The sequence below is a fragment of the Megalopta genalis genome, chromosome 2 (assembly GCF_051020955.1).
Source record: "Megalopta genalis isolate 19385.01 chromosome 2, iyMegGena1_principal, whole genome shotgun sequence".
Classification (NCBI taxonomy): Eukaryota; Metazoa; Arthropoda; class Insecta; order Hymenoptera; family Halictidae; genus Megalopta; species Megalopta genalis.
The window spans coordinates 32,445,572-32,465,801 of record NC_135014.1 but is presented as its reverse complement, the minus strand read 5'-3'; the positions used below and the strand labels follow the sequence as shown (position 1 = coordinate 32,465,801).

Here is a 20,230-nt window from a genome sequence, read left to right as displayed (position 1 = left end):
CTCCGCTCTCTGTCCCGTCTTCGCTGTCGTCGTCGACTCTTCTCGGATTCCCCTCGTGATCTTCTTCTGCTTTTTGCTTTTTCTTTAATCGGCCCTCGATTTCAGAAGCTTTCTGGGACTACCCAGCCGGGATGCATTTTTATGCAGCCGTGGCGCCCTTTGTCCGGCGATGCTCTCCGCCGCGGACGCCGCTCGTGTGTGCCCCGTATCGATTAGCGTGCTTCGCGCGGATCTGCAGTTTTCGCCGGCGGTTTCGTTGCGGTGGTACGAAAGCGGAGACGGCTCGCTTCGAAAACGTCGAGTCAGATCCGAATTGTCGCGAACGAAATCGTCGGAACTGTGACCGCACGAGCGTGTCGCGTATCGCGTAATGTGCGCGCTCGTTATGCTAATGAAGTAGTATGTGTGTAAATCCACTCCGACGTGGATTTTCGTGGCTCGTGAGAAAGAGAGAGAGAGAGAGAGAGAGGCTCGTCAGAAAGTCGATGACATAAATCAATTCGAGGCGCTCCGCTCGATTTCCCTTTCCGTGGGCAGGCAGTGCGGTAACACGAAATCGGCGCGGCGAACGCCGAAACTCGCGCGCGGAGCGGAGCGAGCCGCGCTGATTCGAAGGACGATAGGCACGTGCGCGCTCGCGGGCAAAAAACGTGAAGGCGGTTCGATGAACTTGCTGGCGGGGCTTGTTTCGTTTCGCGATCGCGCGAAACTATCTCAAAGATTTTCGATCGTGTTCGCCGTTCGGTCGGCGTTCTCGTGACTGGGCCGCCGCTCGCCGCGATTTTATCCTCGCCGGCCGGGATCGATTTACCGCCGATCGTACAGTCCTTCGCTCGATCCTCCTTCTCCTCCTCCACTTCTCGTTCGCATAAGCACCGATTTCCATTCAATGAAACTCGGCGACGCCACCGCCCGAGCGCGCTCGTTAACGCCCGATCAATTCCCCGGCGATCAACGATCGTCGGGATTAATTAAAGCCCGCGAACTTCCGTCGTACGTTCAGTTTTGTATCGGCCGCGCGGCCATTATTAGGCTTCCTACGCGGCCTCCTATCGCTGCCACCTGTCAGATGACGACCACCCACGCCTTTTATAACACACTTAGCGCGCGCGCGAGCGCGAAGCTTGCCTTTCCTGCAGCCGCGAGGACGCCGAGCCGCTAACCCTCGCGGATTAACTGCGAGCATCGGTCTGGCAAGGTGACGCCTTAGAATTGTTAGCTGTCGAGCCTTCGGCTGTGTTCATTAACGACCCGTATATCTTCGACGTTTCCTTCGGCCTCCGCTCTTCTGCCTCTTTATTGACGCTGGCTATCGACGAGACGCCTTGTATTTTTAGTGGCCGCTGTCAGCGAACCGAGTGCAGGCTATTATGAGTCAAGAAGCCCGGGGACTAGCCTTACTTTCATCGTCGCAGAAGACTTTTCAGAAACATCGTCATCCGTGACCGTGAACGCCGAAGGCGAGCACACGTTTAGTCGTCTACGTCTTCGGCCGGTTTCATTGTAATTTCCGTTCGCATCGACGAAGTTATTCGATCACTTTCCGTGAGCAGGTCTTCGCAATTTCGGCAACTTCGACGCTTTTCACGTCATTTCTAGCGGTGCTATCGACATCGACGAATTCGAGAGTACGATTTGGTCGTTCTAGAGCATCGTTTCTTTTGTTAGAACTCGATATCTCGCTTTCAAATGTGTCGAATTACAGTAATGTCTCCCTTACTGACGCTCGGATTGAGCAGAAAAATGGATAATTTGGGAAGAGGAGAGATACGATTATTCGAGCCTTGCGGCTCGTTTTTATAATTGTGGACAATTTATAAGTATAAAAATAAATCGCAAGGCTCGAATAATCGTATCTGCTCTTCCCGAATTGTCCATTTTTGTGCGCAATCTGGGCGTCAATTAGAGAGACATTACTAGTCTCTAATTTCCTAATTTCACTTTCCTACTTTCACTTTCTCGAAAAGTACATTTCGGTCATTTAGCCCCACGCATAAACGGTCATTTAGACTGGCCAAATGTCGGTCAGGTTTCGACGGCTCGGTTGTACGGCCCAGGTCGTCCCAATTCGCAATTATTGTCTTCATAAAGCGGCTAACAAGGCCGATTGTCTTCTAGAATGCAACTTTGCCATCGGTAGCATAAACAGGCTAATTAACATGGAACTGTTTCAGAATGACTCGAGGGTTAAGAAAGCGCCGCTCTTCTTTCCCTAGGATCGTTAGGGAGGGGAGAAGCGTCTTCCATAGGAACCGGAAGTGCCTGGCATTGTCGGGTCGTAATCCAGGCAAACGGGGAGACAGAGTTTGGAAACTCGATATTTACCTGAAAAACCTCTCCGGTGGAGGGGGTAAGGATAGGGTCGGCCACAATAAATTGGAAACCCAAACAGAGCCCCATCAACCCTTGCCCGGTGTGGAGCAACAACCCTTTGGCCGGGACGTCGAGGAGGGGGGGGGGGCAAGGTAGTGGTGAGCCTGTCCTCGTAAACGTCGCTCCGTGATTTTTTCTGTTTCGCCGGCCGACCGGCGTTTATTGCTCCTTCATAAACGCATAAACGTAAACTTTCTCCGGCTGTGTGTGTGTGTGAAGCACCGCGTCCAAAGGCGGCTTAACGGTCGGTCGCAACGGCGAGGTGTCACGAGACCAGCTTGAAAGTTAACGTCCGCCATCATCTATGCAATAATTTATTTTCATGATTTTATGGCAGCGCTATTACGAGCACCGACCCTGTGTCCCTCGCCTCCGGCGTGTCGACCTTCTTCGTCCAGCCAGTCGATTGCTTTTTTTCATTCTGTCCTCGTTCGTTTATTCCTTTGTCCTCGTCCACCGTGCCGGACTGCTTTCAATTAGAATACACCGGCGAGGCTGGCTGACTGGCTGGCTGGCCGGCCGGCTTCTTGCCGATCGCCCCGATCGATCACCGACTTTTCTTCGAGGGGGGTGCGACCGAGAGACCGCTGAACAGGCCGCTTTTTCGGCCGTAGACAGAGTCGTAAATCGTGGCGCAATCGCCGGGCAAATCGATGTTTCCACGGATGTTCGGCGGCGACGTTCTACAGACTGACACTTTCAATACACCGTAGCAGCTTTCGACGATGTTATTTTCATTTCAAACGGACGAACACATCTTTCTCGGCCGATGTACTGGAGGTCGACCACTTTATTCGTTTCATAGTCCGTGGACCAGTCGGCGCGCCGGCATTCAAGTTAACACTTTGACTTCAATCGAGCTACTTCAAGAAGTTAAAATGTAGTTAACCCTCACGGAACGATCACCTGGGGTTACCGGGGTTACTCCACAACGTTCTTAACTCGTCTGCAAACGTCCAAATAAATGCTAAGACGTTGAGGTTGGATAACCTATATTATATGATACATAATGTTATAATATTACATATAATAATATAATATAATAATAATAATATATAATAGTATGATATAATAATAATAATATATAATAGTATAATACAATAATAATAATATATAATAATATAATATAATAATAATAATATATAATGGTATAATATAGTAATAATAATATATAATAATAGAATATAATATAATATATTATATAATGATAATAATATAACATAATATTATGTATAAACTATGATCTTATATATGATAAAATAATATTACACATAATATTACAATATTACATATAATATAATATTTTATATATATAATATATTCACGCAACAATTAATATGTCATAAATAACAGTGCTCCAGAGATACGGTTAAAACTAAAAGTCACCAACAGTTGGCGTCGTAACGACGACAAGCCTGACTGTATTTAGATCATCATCATTTTTATTATAATCTATGCTCGCATTAATTCATTTATGCGATCATCTCCTACAGGCTTTATAATTTCAACAACTTTAAAATAAAAACTGTGCACGCGCGCGTTTGAATCCTTATTACTTCAAGTCGATATAATATCTCTAATATATCTATATCTCAACGAACAATCTATGCTGATTGAAAATAACTTTTCTCTTACGTTTGGTCAGGGTCGAGTACATCATTCTTCCGATTTTACGCGCTTATGGCAAAATTGGGTAAATATAATTGAAAATGGTAAAACGATCCGAAGTATTTTAAAATGCATCATTTGTAACTAATTAAAACAATCGAACGACGAATGAACTTGCTGTTTAATTTCTATTTCTTGCAAACCGATGCCGACAATTTTTACTAATTTTTGTTCGCGAAAATCCGCGGTCTTAACGATCGATAATCGAAGATGCAACGTAGTTCCGCGACGGCTGCATAATTCATTGCGCGATTAAAGAACGGCCGTAGTAAACAAAAGGAAGTCCATTACATAAAATTCCGAATGGAACGGGGCACGTGAATCGATCTGGCGCGAATCTGCAAGCTGTTGCTGTTTGCCCGCGAAGTTGGACAGACCTCGAGCATAATGGCCGGCGACGACGGAGGTCAGACGGACACGTTTCCTTGAAATCGGCTAGCGACCTGCAGCGATACGCATTTATATGCAACGAATACACCATGGCCCTCGCGTGGCATCTATTTTTAATCGGGTAGTGTAAAGCGATCGCACGTGTCGGCATTATTGGACTCCGGTGAAGAGTAATCGGGGAAAACGTGACCGAGGAATGGAAACTCCGCGAATCGAGTCGACTTTTAACTGGGGTAGAATAAAGAGGAAAATTCGCGTGGCAAACTTCGAACGGCTACGACTTCTGCCACTTTCACAATCGTGAATTCAATTTTTAGAGAAATTTCTGTTTATTTCAATTTAGAGCTATTTTAATTTCGATATACTTTAGTTTAGATATATTTTAATTCAGATATATTTTTTGAATTCGATATATTTTAATTTAGATATATTTTGAATTCGATATATTTTAATTTAGATGTATTTTCAATTCGATATATTTTAATTCAGATATATTTTAAATTAGATATATTTTAATTTAGATATATTTCGAATTTGACATTTATTTTAATTCAGATATATTTTAAATTCGATATATTTTAATTTAGATATATTTTAAATTCGATATATTTTAATTTAGATGTATTTTGAATTCGACATATTTTAATTCAGATATATTTTAAATTAGATATATTTTAATTTAGATGTATTTTGAATTCGATATATTTTAATTTAGATATATTTTGAATTCGATATATTTTAGTTCAAATATATTTCAATTTAAATCTATTTCAATTTAAAACTATTTAAATTTAAACCTACTTCAATTTATATTTACTTCAACATAAGTCTACTTCAATTTCAATCTACTTTCATTTAAATCAATTTCAATTTAAATCTACTTCAACATAAATCTACTTCGCCTTAAATCCACTTTCACTGAAACCGTCGAAGCAAAACCCTGGAAAGTCTGAAAACGAGACAAAAGACATTTCGCAAAGAAAATTGCGAAACACGCGCGTTCAATGAACGTGGGAATATCGTTCTACCGCGAAGACTAATGAAGAGGGACCAATCAAGTGTATCGCGCAAATTAATAAAGCTTTTCTTCGCAACGCGAGCGTTTCCTCTATTTTGTTCGAAAAGATTTCGCTTAGAATTCCGCGCCAATTTGGACTAATTACGACGGCGCATCTGTCGCAATTACAGGCGGGATACGACGAAACTAATTGCACCAACGATTATCGATTTCGATCGACTCGAGGTTGAATGGAACGACTTCGGCCGGAATGACTTCGGAGAGTTCGATGACGTCCGATCGATTGAATCACGGCCGGCCGAGGAATTCCCGCCTCGGGTTCAAGAATAAGGACATCGCGTTGGATCGGCTGCGTGGCCGCATCGGCGTGATCTATCGCGGCTCGCTCCTGAGAAATTTATACGAACTGCTGGCTACACGGCTGCTGGTCGATGACCCGAAGCGGGAGAAACATTGTTAGCGAATTCATCATCATCAACTCGCGTTTCCGTTCTTCCAGGTATTTTTCGTTACGCCGCATTAGATTTTCCAATCCCGACACGCTGATTTATGTTAATCGGAGCCACCGTAAAACGACACTTGGCATATTTATTCGCCGAGCTGACAGCCGGTGGCTAACATCCCGCTGTAGCAACGAGCGTAATCCCCCGATTTTGATTAGCGAATCATCTTATCGGGGGAAAAATCCGGACCGGTTCGGAGAATCGGGATTGCCGTTCCGGGGCGATAACGCTGGAAAAACCGATCGCGAAAATGTCCACGAAATCGAAGATGCAATTTGATCAACGAAGCCGGAAAGTCGAAACAGAATAAATTACGATGGAGATGAATTTTGCGAGCTAGTCGACGATTCAACGTCTTCGTAATTATGTAAAATCGAGTCGGCGACGAATGGTCGAAACGAGAATGAATATTTATACCCCAGAAGAGCCTTCGGAAGCCAATTAAATTATACTCGATTTCGAGCGACGCGAACCTTGAAAAAACCGCGATATATCATTCCTAGATGTTCTGGAACGGTGATAAAAAAAGATAGTTAATTCGTTGACCGATAATCTATCGATTCACGAGAGAAGCATCGAGAAACGTCGAAGAAGGAAGTAATCGGCGGAAATGAAAATATTTCCGCGCAGCGCGCCTCGCGACCGATCGAATCTTGCCGATGAACGGAGTTCGATCGGCTTCCCATAGAATCGAAACACGCTTTAGAAAAGAAGAGTGGAGAAATTGCGAGCCGAGGATCCGTGCTTGCCCGCGGATCGCCGAGAAAGCTGCGAACAATTAGACTTTTTTTTCCGTCTGGCATCGCAACGGGCACAGCCAGCGACGCGTGCACCGGCAAAGATAAAAATGTAACGAGGTGGAGGCATAATTAGAAGCTATTTTCACGCGGCAATGGAGGCTTCATTGTCTACCTTGCCGTGTCCTTGGCACTGAACGTCCGGTCGCCGACCGGCGGCCCGCGTTTTACCTTTGCCGGCAGCTTCCTAGATCGTCGACGCCTGGTAACCGGCTCTGTCCGTGTCCCCGTCATATCGTTGACCTCGTCAACAATTTATCGAACTCCTTTGTCAGGCCGACACGCGCCGATAACCGACTGCCTTGGCATATTCTTTCTCACGAACGCCGCCGCGCGGACCTTGCGTCAACGATCCAGAGAATCCACGATGAATCGCTGACGAAGCCGCGATCGGGAACTTAGTGGAACGTATTTTATGCCCGTCGCCCTGGCACGCTCGAAAGCAGGGTCACAAAATATCTACAGAATTATTAACCTGTATTTCTTCATTAACGATGTTCTTTTGTACGCTTTTTATATTCCATTTTCGCGGGTACCGTTCGCCTAAGTGCGAACAGCATCGTACTAGTAAATGTTCCTCGAACGGAAAAAATAATTGCAGCACTTTTTGTGACAAATGACCCACCCTTGAGCGGACCTCGAACCTTCCAATAACGATATTTTCGAATTAGATCACTGTATATATATATAATATTCTGTAATTTAAAGAGTATTTTGCCTGCTTAATAGCCAGATAATGACAACGACTACTTAATACAGTGGCATATTTCTCTCGATTAAACTTAAACAATGCCTTCTTTCTTCCGTTTAAATCGAAATGACGCGATTGTAAACGAAGATGCGAACCCACAAATAGTTATTATCGTAGTACAATCGGCTGAAATGTTCAGTTTACGGCAAATAATTCGAGGCTTAGAAACGTTAACGGCCGCCGTTCGAAAGAAAGCTCGAGGATAAAGAATGACGGTCACTCTCTCGCGAATTGAAAATGATTTTAAGTGTTCCAGTTATTATGATATCGAAACGGCACGAAGAAGAAGAAGCCTCCGCACCGGCTGCAGACCTAAAGATTTCGTTGGAACGACCGCGATGCCGTTGGACGTTTCAAGGATTATTATAGATCATTATTGGCGCAATCATCGGGCCGTGTAAGTATTCGAGCATAAGCGAGTCTGGCGAGGTTTAGTCGTTATAGAGTCCACCGCGAATGACTTCCTGGTGTATTCTCAGTTATTAGGCGATCAGAATGTAGCAGCGAGCGCGGTGGCTGGTGTAGAATTATTAAGCGTACACCTTTGAGCTCTGCTATTAAGTAATATCGTTATATTACACGGTGCGTTGCTGGCGGAGCATCGTTCCCCCCCGTAAAACAGCTGAAACCGAAGATTCATTGCCGCGGATCGACTTAATGCCGCTTAGCTAATACCGACGGTGCTCCGCTTCGTTCTCGTGTCGAATTATGGATGTCAGAAGATTATAAAAACGTTTCTTTTTTTTTGTATCCGTTCTCATTTCCATCGATTCGACCGAATATATCTTCGTCGTTTCGCAGGTTTTTATTGTGGCCGATAGAGTACTGTGCGATACAATTTTAAACAATCGGCGCGCGTTTACAGAAATATACCACTGTTAACGGACAAATTAACGAACACCGTTCCATCTTTACCGTGAGAAAGCTTTTAATCGGTACAAGGAATCTTTTTTTCTCTCGATCCTGACTTTTATAAAATCATCTATGAAAATGTGTATTTGCGCCGAGATCCAGTTCATTTATTAATAGACCGTGGATTTTATGTATTTGCAGCGAATTAAGCAGCTGAAATATAAAATTTGGAAAACATAGGAAGAATTTGACAGTATCGTTTCATTATATTTAACTTGTCAAAATTAGTGAAAGAAAAACAGTTCATCGTTACTTCATTTCTGTTTATTACGATCGTGTTGGAACACCTTTATGTTGCATCAAAATCCGCGATTTATTTATCAGATATTTCACTTCACGACATTTTCTAACTTATTATATTTATTATATTATTTATATATTGTCATTCACTATATTTGTTATATTATATTTCAAATTCCAAAAGAAATTCTCAAAGAATTTTCTTTCACACGGTGACGAGGCCTGTCAAAGGGTGAAGATATTCCGAAAAAAATTCGGCAAAATTCGGGAAAACAGAAAATTCGTACCACGAATCGCAACGATGATTAAGAGCCACGTACAATGAAGACTTTACGGCGCGGCCCACGGCAACACCGAGCCCAGCATCGATCGGCGAATCTGTTAATTCGACAATGTCGTGCCTCGATTGTTAATTAGCGGCGGGAGGGAGCGGTAGGGAGGGTTCGTGCGAGCCCCTAGCGGGCCTCTATTGTCCCGCGGCCCGTTCTTTCGTGAGAAAGAATGAAGAAAGATTGCATATCGCGATAATATGGTGGTAATCTCGGGAAGGTGCACGAGGCGTGCAGAAAAGAGAACGGTGCCGCGATGTTCTTGCGGTTTGCGAGCGCACCCGCTGCGTTGCTGCTACCACCGCGGCTGTTGCTGCTGTAGCTGCTGTAGCTGCTGCAAGTTCAGTGACATCAACGCACGCATGTGCGTGACGCGACGTGCGCACCGTTATGCCCATAGCCTGCCCTATAGCGCCCACTGCGGAAGTATAACCATATACTTGTTCGTTGGCGCGCCGTGTGCGCGACGATCGAACGCCGATTTAATACCGCGATTAATCGATAGACAGGCAATTTTCCGTCGATCTACCACCGGCTATCGGGCCAACGGCGCGAGCCCCGCGATTCCCATAGGAATCGATCGTCTCGATTTTCCCGATACCCGAACGGAAAGTCCGTGATCGTTCGGACCGCCTCGGCTTTCGAATCGGCAAAAGTCATTTTCAAATTGTTTACAATGCCGAATGATAAATTCTCGGTCGTTTAATTCGATCAGGCTGGCGACGCGTGTTCCAGTAAAATTGATTAAAAGCGTGTAAAAGTCTGGAATGAGATCGAATGCGTCGATTGACAGGCCTGAGAAATATTAGATGCATTTGAATACCAAATCGAAGTTCAAGGTACGCGAATCATTCCCAAAATGTTTAATCATTTTTTAGTCGAATGTTTTCATTCTGTTCCATCGTTCTCATTTTGTGCGTGTAGCTAATTAACCCTTCGCTGTCACGCTTCTTATGCGAAACATGTATGCGTGTCATATTGGATTTTCAAACAGCTGTCACTCAGAAACTAGCGACGCCATTGACACCAAAAAAATTTGAGAATATAATTTGAACGTTCTAGAACATAGTTTCCTTTATTAGAACTTGATATCTTATTTCCAAGTATGTTGAATATAATTCTGAGTTTCGTTCTTCTCGTGACAATATCATTTTATTCGCAAAGAGAAATGTAGGAAATTTTAAGCCAGTAACATTTCATCGTTGTCTTATCAGTAGACTGCGCATTTTATAACAAAAAACATGAATAGATCAAATTAACAGCAGTGGAAACATTTGAAGGATACAAAGATATGAATTATTGAGAAAATAAATAAATGTCTACTTGGTTCGCGTATCTCGCAATAAACGTTGACAATTTTCACTTTGCGCAACAGTTAAAAAAATGAAAAACTTGCGTAGAAAGCAAAATGTCCTTTTATTACGTTTCGCGGAATATTACGGTAAATTCTGCGGTAGAATTTTCCGTAATTGCGGTGACACGAAGCTATGCGGCGGGGTGCATTTTATTGTGAAAATGCGCTCGGATAACGCACGAGATCATTCCGCTATTCGAGTCTATTGTTCACGGCAGGCAAAATGACAAGGAATTCATATCGGTAGAATACGGGGCAACGAACAACCCGGTGAACCCGAGGACGGTCTAGCGAACCCGAGGGGCCCCGTGGCCGCCGATTATCGCGCCGGTGGGAGATAGTTGTCCACGCGACACGTAAGCGAGCAAATCAAACAGAAGGGACGGAAGAATAGCTGGAAAAAGCGAGGAGGGCGAGGGATGGACAGCGGAAGGTGGGCGTGGAGGAGCAGCTGCGTTTGTTGCAACGTGCTTCGCAGCCGCTGCACGCGCATTGCGATGCACGCTGTACTCCGCTGGCGTAATTCTTTTCATGCGACGCGTGTCCTCGATCATATCTCGTCCGAGAACCACACTGGCCCGGGATCTGTGTCAACGGCACCGAACGGGTTCGGCAGACCCGACCCGGCCCGGCCCGGCTGCTCGCGGAATTAAATCATCGGGGGCTCCGAAATCGAGAGCTCCTTCCTCGCTTTCGAACCATCGGCGACCACCTTCATTAGCGCGACATTAACCCTGGAAAACATTACCATCGAGTTGAACAATTTGATGTAGTAATTAGTCTAGATCCGTTCCCGAAATCGTTCGATTAAACGTGATTCTCTAATGCCAGTCTTGAAGATATTAATTAATGTGTTTTTGCTGAGAGGGTGCCTCTTTTCAATTTTTTAGAAGGTGCTAATTATATGTTCGTAATCGAATGGTGGATTTTTGTGGAAAATAAAAATTGTACAATTGAAACCTAAATCATTCACTTAGAAATAATCTTCTAATATCAGTTTTGATTAGAAGACTAACATTAAGCGTTTTATTTGAGAATATTGCTTCTCAATTTTCTGTAAGCTGCTAATTATTGAATCGTGGATTTTTATGCAAAATAAAAATTGTCTAAATCAGTCCTAAACCTAATCATTCACTTTAAGATAATCCTCTAACATTGGTTTTGATGGAAAGACTAACGTTAATTGTTTTATTTGTGAACATTTAATTTTAATTTTCTAGAAGCTGCTAATTATACGTTCACAATTGAATCGTGGATTTTTATGCAAAATAAAAATTGTCTAAATCAGTCCTAAACCTAATCATTCACTACGAGACAATCCTCTAATATCAGTTTTGATTAGAAGACTAACATTAAGCGTTTTATTTGAGAATATTTTGTCTCAATTTTCTAGGAAGAGGGGGTGCAAATATTATACGTTCGCAGTTAAATCGCGGCCCTTTATGGAAAATAAAATTTATCTGACTCGGATCAAAATCTATCCTCAAAAATATTTCTCTAGTATCTTGAGAAAAAGTCTGACATTAAATGTTTTACACGGGAATATCTCTTTTAAAAATCGTGGATCCTCGACAAAAATGTTCCACGCGATCCGAAACTGAAGTAAAACAAAAAACGCGCATCCGCTTTCAGCGGTTTCGATCAATTGAAAATAACGCGGCGCCGCTCATAAATTATTTCAGCCGTTTTAACCGCGAAATATTTCGCGTATTTCCGCGACGAACACACGAAATCGCGCACCATCGATTCGCGGAAAGATTAATTAGCCAGAGGACGATCAGCTTTCGCGGCAACTTTCGCGGGTTAATTGCGGCCGGAATCGATCTCCCGAGGAAATTGAACTTTTCTATTTTCCCCCCACCACGTGGAGGACAATCCGTTCGGCGATCGATTTCGAGGATGAGCACTCGCGGCAATGAAAATCGTTGGAGCGATATCGGCCGCGGCGAAAGAAAAATGGAAAAAGTAATTTCTCTGGTGGCGCCTGTGTTTGCGGGTCGGCCGATGGACGACTTGCGCCGCGACCTGCAAACCGAGGCAAGGAGGCCGTTCGATCACCTTGTTGCACGCGTTGCACACACGCGTCTATTCCCCGACTAGTTTTCTCCATTACAGTTTCATTTGATAATACATAGTCATGCGAACGGCTCCGCACCGTGAAACCGAACCGAACTGAAATGGAACGGCCACGGTGGCTGCTCCAAATTTCGCGGAACAGGCGAACTTTCCGTAACGATTATTTCCGCGCTGCGGAAACGACTTCCCGATACTAATGTAATATTCATCGGGCGCTATTCGACGTTTAAAAACCGCGCATCGTTCTTCTCGTTTTCAATGCTTCAGCTACCGGCGGTTTTCTAATTGCTCTTTTTTTTTCTTTCTCTTCAAATCGAGGATCAACGGTTACGGATTTTTCCGAAAAATTCTCGATACCAAAAATTCGTGTGATACGTCGTTATTTTTTGGAATTAAATTAATTCGTTCCTCTGAAATTTCTATTTAACGCTAGGTTCACTGAACCCGTCGAGACCGACTGGCCAATAATTTTTTGATTTACGATTGTTCGGATCGCGAAGATACGTTCACGAGTTATTTATTCAATATTTGCAGCGAATATTGCAATGACGCTCGTTCGAAATCAGGATAAATGTTACTTTTATAAACTAATATGAAACAACGGTTTTTAGTGTTCCGTAAATCTAGCGTTCAAAGAAGATTATCGGACACAGTTCAGTCACCGAAAAGGTCATTGACACTTCGATAGCCGCGCCGATCAGCTCAAAAATCGCATAAAGTTCAAATATTTCGTCTAATCAAATTATCAATTATTAATTGAAAAGTCAAGCTTTACGACACTTTCAACACCTCTGCGTTTGCAGATCCTAATAAAATCAGCAAGATTAGGACATAAACTAATTTCCAAATCCGAGTAAATAATTCTGGTAAAATAATTCTAGTGAGAAATAGATCAGGTTAATTAATAGGCTCCGAGCAAATAAAGCGTCGAGCTTGCACAACGGTTTCAACCTAATCTCTTTCCTTCCGGCAGACAATTTACCCAGAAAATTCCGGTTAAATCGAAAGAATTTGTTCAAACGCCAAAGAAACGCGAATGCTTGAAACCACCCGAGAGATTCGCCGCAGCGATTATCGCATGAAAAAATTCGCATCGGACGGTGCCGGGTGAAAAGAAGCTAAAAAATTTCATTCAAGAACACTGCCAATTAGACTGGAATCCGGCGCCAGTGTTTCGTCGTGCACATTTAGGCCGTGGAGCCATTGAAGGCAGGAGGAAACGGGAGGCCTAGATGCGGCAAGAACCGCGTTTCCACAAAGCCCGCCAAAAAAAACGTGCGCGTTTCGCGGGGCGAGACCGCGCGAGGCACGCGGGAACACTTTCGATTGCAGGATCAAAGTGCAGGATCCCGGTGTGCCGGGTGCTCCGAGAGCCAAAGTGCGGCCGGGTCGGTCGATTCCCTCGCCGAGGATCGCCGGCTTGTGCTCCAACGAAAGCGTTATTGTCGGAATACCATCGAGACGCTCGCCGCAAAAAGAGATTAGAGGTTGACCTGCTCGGCCGGCGCGGCGGAAAAGGGGATCACGAGCAAAGACGAGAGAGAAGGAGCGGCGCGGAGAAGAGAGCCCCGCGGATAAGAGCGACGGAGAGAGGAGATCGGAGAGAGGAGAGAGGAGAGGAGAGAGGAGCGTGTGCCACTATCCGCGGCCCCGAACTGGCCTGCTCCGCATCGCCACTTCGAGTCGATTACAGCGAGTATGCTTCGTTCCTCCTCCTCCTCCTCCTCCACTGCTCCCTCCTCCTCCTTCTTCTCCTCCTCCTCCTCCTCCTCCTCCTCCTCTCTCACGGACGTCCGCGGTAAACCGCTTTTTCCTCCGTCGATTAATCGCGAAAAACGAAGAGAAACAAGAAGCCGGCCGGCCACGCGGCTCTCCGCCTGCCTGCCTGCCTGACTGACTATGCCCCCGCCACTTGTTGAATCACGAGAAATCGAGGATCAGGTTTCTGGCCCCGCTGATATACTCATTTCGTAAATTTTACCGAAAACGGTCCACGGAAAGTGAAAATCCGGAACGCGAGCCGGCTGCGCTCGGCGAACCACGGCGCGGCGATGTGACGAAGTTGCGCCGAAATCGAAGAACTCTTTTCGACGGGGATCGGATTGAGCGACGGAATTCTTTTCGTTTACGTTGAAGTCCGAAATGGGGGGAATTGAGGGAAAAATATGCGGGGAAAGATAGAACCGGATTCGAAAACAGCGTGACGAAATCAGCTGGTCGCGATGACTAACACGTAAAAAATATCGAAATGTACCTGGTATTGGATAAATCGCAATTTTCTTGGAATATTTTGTGTTCAATGTAAATGTTCATAAATATGTAGTTCTTATGAAATTGTTATTTAAAGGGAAATTGGAGGATTGTATATATGAATTGGAACATTGATAGAATCTCGATTGTCCGGCCTATTGAAAGAAACATAAGTGTTCGGATAACAGAGTGATTACTACATTAAAGTAATAGATTGAATTAAATTAGAGATTTAATTAAATTAAATTAAAAATTAGATTGATACATTTACATATGTAACTTGTTGAGATACTAAAGAATTTCGATATTTTGGAGGTTCGGTTATGTAGTTATATGTAATTATAATTCTCAAGGAGTTATAGTTACAGAGTGACTCGATTACAATGTAATTCGTAAGTGAGGTCGCCATTGAATTAAATTACAGGGCAATTAAATTATAACCCGATTCAATTACTGAGTGACTAAATTATAAGGCAATTCAAATACAAAGTAATTAAATTATAAAGCAATTGAATTACAGTTTAATTAAATTATAAAGCAATTGAATTACAGCGTAATTAAATTATAAAGTAATTGAATTACAGTTTAATTAAATTATAAAGCAATTGAATTACAGTTTAATTAAATTTACAGCAATTCAATAACGGTGTAAAAACAATTGAATTATAGTGTAATTAAATTACAGTGCAATTGAATGACAGTGTAATTAAATTTTAAAGCAGTTCAATTACACAACAATTAAACTGTAACGCAATTCAATTACAAAATAATTCGTAATTCAGATCGTCACTGCATTAATAAAACACATTGTATCTAAATTACACTCGCGATTGAAATAATTCGTAATTCGATTAACTCAAAAGTTTTAATTACTAATTGAATTACAATGCAATTAATGTGCAATACAATCCAAGCACACAATTGAATTACAATGTGATTCAATTAGCGCCGACTCTGATAAACGGGAAGAAAGATGTTTTGCTCCCAATATTTTACAACAAATGTTGCAAAACTGAATTTCGTCTATAAGTTATTGTTTCCCGGATCGCTGTGCTCGATCTTGTCACTTAAAGGGTCAGTGCCCCTTCGATTTCCACGGGACGGTCGGCCCTGGTGCAATATTATCGGTCATGTACATACAATTAGCCTAATCCCGGCGTGGTTCCCCACTCGATTTCCACGGTTCGCATTGAAACGGCACGATCTCCGCACGATTTACGGCGAATAACGGAGCCGCATTTTCGGCTCGTTGTCCCTACGGGCCCGACTGTGAAAAGATTTGTGGGTCGTCGCAAGGGTACACTGTGTTCTTCTGCAGGTACATACCTGCCGATCTTTCGCCGGTAATGCGATTGGAAGACGTTGTTTGCCCCCGACCGACATAATTAGCCGGTGTGTCTGTTTGCCCTCTGGATTTATCCAAAACACGCAGCCGAGACCCTCGGAACGGAAGAAAAGGAATCGGCACGATCGAATCGATGTGGCATAGCGGGAGAGGGCAGGCCCATTGTCGTGGGTGCCTCCTAGACGGGGTCCACTAGGGAGCTCGGACGTAATTGGGAGACAATGGCCGACTCGTTACGTTGCGGGAATCCTCGTGGGCGTGGCGGCCGACGGGAAAGGGTTAAGAAGTCAATCGGTCACGGAAGACACGCTCGTAAATTTGCTGGTTACCGGCTACGCTTGACATTTCACGCTAGTCAGTCTCTCTCCGCTTCTGCCGCGCCCCGATCCTTCTCGAAGCTCGACGACGGACACCGAGGCTCGGGGGACCGTGCGGGGGCGGCCTACTATGAATTATTCAGCGTGGAGGATTCAGGGCCCCGGCTAGCTACTGTTTTTATTGATTTCGGGTTAGGTCTGCGGGGAAAGGCCACCTCTGCCCGTTCATACCTGTGGCTTCCACGCTTTTAACACCTCTGACAAATGACAATCGGTATGCTCGAGGACCTTTAACCCCCGGACCGCGGTTACGGGGGCAGTGTGACCCGGCGCATTCAAATGGTCTACCAATTACGGTAAATTCCCCCCCGATCGTCGCTCAGCTTGTAAACAACAGTGGACAACTTGGGTGGAGGGGATGCGATTATTCGAGCCTCGCGATTTTTAATTATTCGAAATTAATCCCTTTTCTGCTCAAGTTGTCAATTTTTGTTTTCAAGCTGAGCTACTGTAGTCATTTCTCGGCGATTCAGTTAAATACATGGATGTTGAACTAGAAACAATGGAAGCACTGTGTAGAAATACCGAGCAGATGGATTTTTGTGCAGGATAAAAATGATCTGGATTACGGTAATGTCTCTCTAATTGACGCTCAGGTTCTCTAGAGAAATGAACAATTTTGGAAGAGGAGATACGATTATTCGAGTCCTGCGCCTCGTTTTTATAGTTGTTGAGAATCGGCAATTATAAAAACAAGGACCAAGACTCAAATTAATCGTATCTCCTCTTCCAAAATTGTCCATTTTTGAGCACAATCTTAGCGTCAGTTAGGGAGACATTACTGTATTTGCAAGATTTAAAATCTACATAAACGTTTCTTTCTTTCTTTAATTACTTCGTTGCATTTAGAGTAATAAAATAGTATTTTTAGATTCTTTAAATGTTTGCAGTGTTCTTCATTCGATCTACTCAGTGTTTTTACGGATGCATAAAATCCGCGGACTAATAATAATGACAGAATTAGATGCATATTGTCGCATTGTTCGTGGACGGGTGATTCATTTATTCGTCGCATTTTATAGCTCTAAAGAAAATTGCGACTGGGTTCAACGAACTGTAGAAATCGTCGCTTTTGTCCGTCTAATTCGAATATATTAAGTTATATATACTTTTTAAAAAATCTTTCGATTCGGTGCAACAAAAGAACAACGCATCGATACACTTTTTAAAAATATGAATTAACAGAAGAAGATGACGAATTATTTCATGGAAGAATTTTTAAAAAAAGATTATAAAACCATACAATTTTATAGAAACAAATATCCTTTATCCTCGATTTATTAAAATCTGCCACGAAGAGAAAATCTTTCAAGATCTCGATTTCTCGAACGAAGAATTTTCACGAGCTACCATAACTCGGCGATTACTATGACAAATATCAACGTTTGATTCTCTATTTGGTTGAATAAATTTCTCAACTCCCGAATGATCTTCGCGGCAAGATTTTCAGCGAAATTCTTGATAAAACGAAAGACAGCGAATACGGTAAAAAAAAGCGACGACCTGTGACACAATTAATCTGCTTTTAGCTGAGTGAAAAAACGATATCGGGACTTGTGCGATGATCTAACCACGGTTCAATGGCCCTGCGAAGGCACCCGTGAAATCGAGCGTATCTTCGAACGATTCATCACGTAGGCCTAAACGGCCTTAGGGTCGGTCGTCGCCGAAACACAAGGTCGGCCACAACTTCCGTGTCTATTCGTCCATCGGCTGATTGCTCAATGATTTAAGACTCGTCCGAAGATTGATGGTCCCGCGCGGACTCTCGCCTGTTCATTACAATTTTCTGTCAATAGAGGGGCCGTACACTGTTTATTTAAAGTATCAAGGAAAACGGGTCCTCCTTCCCGCCACGCCGATACATAATGCCGGCCGCCCCGATGACATAACTTTCAATTAGTCGCAGTAATGAATCACAAGTCGGTTTCCGTAGGAAAGTGAATATTACGTAAGCCAGCCGATTGCTGAATTTCGACGAGGCTCCGTTCGATCGAAAATTGAATTATTAAGCAGCGGTCGGGGGCATTCGTTTCGAGAATTAATCCACTCGGATATCGCGGAATGAAAATTAAATTTTGCATCGGTCGGAGGCTGCATTTAGGCGCCATCAACAACACGGTACGAATAAGAAAGGCCGAAAGAAAATCGTTCATTAAGAGAATTACACGTCTGTTAGGTAATTTTTGAGCGTCCGCTTCGCACGAAAAATGTTGTACGGTCGGTTCTTTTCCGTTCCGTTTCGAAATCGTTCAAGATAATTCCGTTTGCTGGAAAGCACAGCCACACGGCCGTTCCGAACAATTTGTATACGCGCGTCTTGTCGGTATTTAATTAACGTCTTTATAATTGCTACCTTCGCGATACAGGGAACGCGTTCGCATTAATGATACGCGAACGAAACGCGAACGCAGATACGAAGCCGATGCGTCGTTTAATTAATTGTAGTGCGCGTAGCCCGGGGCTTTATGGTCGGCGATGATTTCGAAAACCGGCGTGAAACGCGTTTTCGTTGCACGACTTCGTCGAGACCGCGCCGATTCGTTCGTATTTATCAGCGATCTAACGTCTTAGAGCTCGCTTTAATTGTTCCGCAAAACAGTTGCGAGTAAAGCCATAAGCGCACGTGTCATGCCACACACCTAGCGGTAATGGCGGGCTCGAGAAATGAAAATTAATTGCTTCAACACTAGAATTACCGAACCAGTTGAAACGACTGCTTTACCGACCGCTCTCCTCTCTTTTACAATTTCTCATATACGGCGAGAAAATTTGATCAATTAAACTGCGATCCTTCAGAATTCCCGACGCAGTCCGAGTTAAATCGATGATTATTATTGTAAACTTTTACAATTTCACATGTTCAACAGGTTTTAAAGTTCGATATTTTACTTTAGAATTTACACGTTTTCTGAATTTAAAAGTTCTAAATCAGTCTGAGCATGCTCGCTTGTAATTTAATCGAAGAATCGTACGAGAACGATAGAACTGCCGAATCAATGTAGAAAACGTTTCTATAATTAACAAAGCATACACTATAATTAGACCGAAGATTTTGTGTATTCTATCAAGATCGAATGACCGCGATTCGATGCAGCAGAATTTAAATACTAATAAAAGATAAAAAGAATGTTAAAATGTCAACGTATTATCTCCGATCTATTCTAATTACTAATCTAATAAAGAGCTTATATCATGCACTTCATCTCTGCAACTCAGTATCTTGCAACTAACGCGGGTAATTACAACTTTGCAGTCTAATTGCAACAAAAATCGTTCGGGCCTCGAAAAAATCGAATCGTGCGTTCGCGAAGCAGCACGCGTCGATCGCGTTTAGGGTAGTTCCACCGTCGAGAAAAAGCTGTTAATTGTGATCCCCGGGCAAGTCGGCGGCCGTGCACTCGTGTTGCCGCATATTTTCGCGGTGCTCGCCGTAAAAATGCCTAATTGAATACAGTTTGAAGAGCACTGACAGCGGAGGCCGATTTCCGCGTTGCTTTGATCCGATCCCCGTGCTGCTCCTTCCGAGCCAGCGAAGAGGGACGCCGGGCACGAGGAGGAGGAGGAGGAGGAAAGGGGAAGGAAGAAGAGAGGAAGAAGAGAGACGATCTCCTCTGACGGTCATCGATCCCAGAACCGCGAGAAACCCTGAACGAGGCTCGGTCCTTGAGCCGAAGCCGGAGACAATGAACGCCGTCCGAGTCGCCGTCCTCGGAGCGTTGACCCAGAGAACGAGTCCGCGAACGATTAACGAAGCCTTTGCATAACCGGCCTCCGTCGATCGATCTTCGATCCGGGGAATCGTCTTTTCTCACCGCTCGAATAACTTATATCTCGGTCGGCGCGG

The 20,230-nt window shown here is 43.8% G+C and overlaps 1 protein-coding gene across 3 annotated transcripts in view; it reads right to left on the bottom strand.

Annotated features, from left to right (window-relative positions):
- The window catches only part of E75 (ecdysone-induced protein 75), a 255,527-nt gene that overhangs the window by 20,649 nt on the left and 214,648 nt on the right, over nt 1-20,230 (bottom strand). The window lies entirely within an intron of this gene.